The following is a 5177-nucleotide window of genomic DNA, read 5'->3' on the forward strand; positions in this document are numbered from 1 at the left end:
TGTCATCTCAGATGAAAATCTCTATTGAATCACTTGGACTATGAGATTCTGCTTGTGCAGTCTGAAGCCAACCGGGCAGTGGACGCAAGAAGTACGGAGCTGAGTGACACCTGGTGTGATTAAATGTGACTTAATCACATTTGCATATGTTAATGGCAGGTATGTACAGTGCATTCTGCCAAGCACCACTCTGTAGTGTCCTTATTGCAACAAAAAGAGGACACAGGTATGAAATTCTTTAGGCATTTTGTAATTGCATCAGACTATACTTTTTTGTCATCTCTTTTTTTTGTAGTTATTGTTAGGAACTGCAGCACTTTATCTTTTCCCCCTTTTTTTCAGTGTTTTTCCTTCTTGTTGAGTGTTGTCCCCAGTTTCTTTCCCCTGTCTGTGTGTGTCTTAAGATGGGCGTGGCTGCTCTACATTCTGCTCTCCACCTCACACACCTGCAGCTCCTTTCACACCTGCTGATCATTTACTCTGTTTTCAAGCTACCTGATTTAAGCTTTCCTTCTCTTGAGTTTTCTCCAGTTCCTTCTCAACGCCTCTGTGGTAATATGTCACCCTTTATCTTAATCAGTTTTTTTGTGAACCATGCATCAATCTGTCTTCTTCTCTGTAAAATTCACCAGTCCTTTCAGGATTTGTTTATACTGTTAAAGTTAGTTAAAAACCATGTCAATATCAAGAGTTAAGGAATCAAATCCTTTTTTAATGTGGTTTGTATCTACAAATGCTTGGCGATTCATCGTTCTTCAAATGTGGGTAACATCACAAGAACACGTTACCTTTGCCCTAGCCAAAATAGTGAGAGTACCACTGCCTCTCAAAGTCAGTAATGTCAGCCCCTGAATATTTTTGTACAGAGCTTCATTTTTCATTGTTGCAACTTCAATAACCTAAAGTCCAATTCAAAAATCGCAAGTGGTCAAGAGAACCATGGCGATGCCAATTCAAGAAAAATGTCCTCCATGCCACACTTTATCTATTATGGATGACACTGAACATTTATCCCCTCTATATTTGAGAGAATACCTTGACAATGCCCAAGGACAACACTACAGAACACCTCTGGTAAACAACAAAGAAATGTAGGCGATCTTTTGTATATTATGTACAACAATTATCATCTTCCCAAAGGGAGGCAACTGAATGTATTTCATCGCAGTGAGAAATGATTTATCTAGACATATAGGCATAATACCTGCCAGTGGCAAAATTCCATCTGTTTTGCGACTGCAGTACTTTCAGCAGTTAAAATCACAACAGTAATTATGCCAGCGTCTGCATCTGCACCCTATCTATATTCCCTCAGTCTCAAGAGATACAGCTCATCATTTCCCCTGGAGGATTAAATCTATCTTCTATAGTCTCTCAAGTAGAAAAAGTAACAAAACAGGCCGAATCTTCTTTGAATGGAATCTTCTAATCCGCCACTATAAGGATGCGATTCGTTCTTTAGGCCGGCAGTTCAAGTAAATAAACCGCCTCAATAATTCAGGAAGTTCCGCATAAAGAGGATGGAGTGTATATGATTTGGATCTTGCGCAACATGCTCTTAGGATGTGGCGGCAGCCATCTTAATGAGTTTGCAGCTTATCATCACTCACGAGAGAAAGCAAATCAATCACTTCCCTTGCATAGTGATGGGTGCAGAAGGGGGGACGGAGCAAGGAGAGCGAGACAGAGAGAAGTAGAGATGTGTGATGAGAGAAAGCTCGTCAGTCCGCGGGTGTTGTTTACCACAACAGCCCTCTGCCAAGGATTTTCCTAAAGGGACACTTGTTTTAATAAAAACGGGCCCCATATTAAATTCTAATCCATTAGCGTGGCTGGCGAGCTCTGGCTGATGCTTTATCAAAGCATTGGAATAGATGAATGTCCCTTCATTATCGCGGCTGGACCGTTTCAATAAACAGGGTCCGGTCCCTTTCTCATGCCAGGGTTACGTTGGAATTCACAGCACACCTATTCTGCGAATAATGCAGCTGTTTGTTATAAAAGGCCCTGCCAATTTATTGCTAAAAAGGTTGTGTCAAGGACATTTTGACCATATGTGCCTTTATAGCTGTGGGGGTGTTTGACATCTTGAATCAATCACGTCTTTGTCTTGCCTCAACGGATATTTTTTTATTTTTAGCATGATATAAATATATTTAAGGATTATGTGGAAGCTCACGTCATGATAAATGTGACAGCCACAGGCTCTCTTTTCATTAATTGCAGGTCAGAACCCCCATTTTGAGACACAGACTTGATAACTGCAGGCCTGGCTGCTCATTAGTCACCAGATTTGCCGGTTTGTGTTTTCACTCTTGAGCATTATATTAAGTTATATAAGTCGTAGCAGTGGCTGCACTGCGGAAACGGTCAAAGTGCTTCCTCTTCCCCTTCAGGCAGATGACCATCACAAGGGTTTTTTTAAGAGTTCGCCTTCAGTGTGATGAGCAGGGATGAAGAGCAGGACATCAATAACAGGAACTGGCGGTGGAGTGGATAATTAGCCTTAAAAAGGAACAAAGGATCAATAACCCCCCTTTGCCAAGAGTTTGTTCATGGGGAAAACAGGTTCCAGTGCAAGACCATCAGCTTGTACGGGTGACACGAGGACACCAGCGAGACTCATCTATCAGGTTGGACTCTGAGGCTGATAGAATAGATATACTGTAATGAAAGTTCAAGACTTTTTTTTTTATTCTAGGCTGATGATCACAAGAAAATCACAAAGAAAAGTTGCCTTGGGAGTCTTATAGCACAAATAAAGCACAGATGGAGGATGACCCACTTTGTATATAGTACACTGATGAGTTAAAAGACACTAGTTTGTCACATTCTTACTTATTAAATCACGAAGAAGATAAAGTGGAGGGATTTTTTTTAACACTTACCAACTTTGGAATTTTATTTTGGAAAGCATTTGTCAGTTATTTTTGTATATTTTATGTGACTGACATCATATCTGACATGATCTAAATTATCCTGACAAGGTAAATCCCAACCATCTGGTACCCTAGGCAGGTTAAAACAAATGCCATGAATGATTTAGATACACTCTTTCACCCAGGTCTGATTATTCTACTGTAACTAACTTCCTGACAGAATTAAAGAAAAATAGAATTAAAGGTAGAATCTGGCACAGATTGCTGATTGGAGGGTGATACATTTAATATATCATAAACTTATTTATTTTTGTTGGGTATTTTTTAATATATGTCTGTTGCTTAAAGTTCAATTTGAATAAATAATGTTTTTATTTTTGTTGCAATATATGATAATGAATGTGCTTATTAAGGATGTAAAATAGTATAGCTTATGGCTGTGCTGAAGCAAAACTATCCGGCTATCATTTCCAAATTTACTGTGTGCTTATCAGTGTTATGAAATGCACAGAGCATATTCACGCACTTGTCGTCACACTGACATACAGTATCTAACAGTTTTAGTTGTTTCACAGCTATATAAATACTCTAATCAAAATTCATTTTCCTTCACACATTTTTTTTCATTAATTAGCACCCCATAATAAAGATGTATGAAAGAGATTTATCACAAGTTACCCTGTTATTTTGCTCTTTCGTTGCCATAAATCTAAATTTAAATAGATCTCGTAGATCGTGGAATTTTCTAAATCAGCTAATTTTTTTGCAAGTTGTGGAACATTTGTTACCAAGTTCTCATGTTTTTTAAATAAAATGCACCGATTTGTCCAGGGTTCAAAGGTTTGAATACTTTAAAGCTGTCTGAAAGCAGTACAAGAAAAGAGATGTTACTTCAGGTTTCAAAGGGTTAAGAGTGTATGCATAAGTGTATATCCCAAGTATTTCTTACTTTTTTGTATCAATTAATGACAGCTCCATAAATTCAGAAGTTATTCAGAAGAAATTAATTATTTTTATGTAATAGCATATACTCATAATTAATCAAAACTACTCTATCGTCATTTTGAACCCACTTGTGAATGGGCATGCAGTAGGCTCCAATGCATCTAAGCGTTAAGCAGATGTAAGCCCCAGAAAGAATTCTGTGGTGGGATTCATGCGGTTTTAGAAGCTGTTCCACCCAGCTGGGAGAAAATTCGTACCAACATGGGGTAACCGTGAATGTTTGTCATTTTCAGCATGAAAATGGTCAAATGTCGACATGCTCCAAGCACTACACCAGCATGCAATATCACCTATTGGTAGCTTGAGTACAAAGATTGAAGGAATGTTTTTAAAAAATCCCATATTTTGTTCTAATGTGCTGTTTTTTGTTTTTATTGTGTTGTCGATCTTAGACATCAGAGGACACATTTCTTTCAAAGCATTCTGGGCATGATCTCAACAAGGGCAGAGGTATACCAAACATGCCTGAGATCAGGAGGCAGTTATAGATTCATCCGCTCTGGCATGACAATTCTTGGCAGTTGATGCGAAAAACAACTTCTGTACCCTTGAGCAAAGAGTTCCCAGTGCTGACAGTGTGGTTGAACTGGAAAACTAGGAATGCAAAGCTGCTTGGAAATCAAATGCATTTTAAGTGGAGAGATCTATGAAATAAAAGGTTAAACGGTCCATTCCAAACAAGTTTAATCTCTGTTTATGACGATAGCCCATAAACCTGAGAGCCCATCCCAGCAGCGACCATGGGAAAAACTGGTGCAGAGGTCATGAATAAAGGCAAGTGGAGACAATCTGCTGCTTCAAATACCACAACCATGTCAATGCTTCATTTCACTTATGGTCCTTTTTCTCTTATTCCTGATGAAACTCACCAGCCAACTGTCCAGACACAGAGTATCCCTTTTGTTGTTCCAAATGAAAGGTTTTTTTTTTTTCTCCTGGTGATACAGACTGATGAGTTTCATTGATGAGCTGAGGCTTCAAAACAACTTCAAAAAAAAATCTCATAATAATACCAAAAAGTGAGCTACGTGTTGAGACCGAAAATCAAAAAACAGGTCTGCGAGATAACACTCCAGCTATCACGGGTCTTGTGTTTATAATAGCCTGTCTGGCTTTAATTATTACCACATAAGTAATCTCAGAGGTGCAAATTGATTATTTGATTTTTTTTTACATTAAGTTGGAACCTACAGGGACCCCAATTTCCGCAGCATTTGAATATTATCTTCTTTTGAAATCATGTTTTCATCTTAAAGCTATTAACAGGTTTGTGGAAACACAAATGGATGTTTA

General features: G+C 38.5%; 1 long non-coding RNA gene across 1 annotated transcript; it reads left to right on the plus strand.

Moving 5' to 3' along the window:
• Window positions 1–387: 387 nt before the first annotated feature.
• Window positions 388–3024, plus strand: LOC148185508 (uncharacterized). The gene is made up of 3 exons (XR_015775954.1): window positions 388–552; window positions 2227–2299; window positions 2397–3024. It is a non-coding gene; the product is annotated as an uncharacterized LOC148185508 (long non-coding RNA).
• The last annotated feature ends 2153 nt before the right edge of the window (window positions 3025–5177 follow it).

This window comes from Plectropomus leopardus, chromosome 24, assembly GCF_026936395.1.
Source record: "Plectropomus leopardus strain MGB_pleo_1.0 chromosome 24, ASM2693639v1, whole genome shotgun sequence".
Classification (NCBI taxonomy): domain Eukaryota; kingdom Metazoa; phylum Chordata; class Actinopteri; order Perciformes; family Serranidae; genus Plectropomus; species Plectropomus leopardus.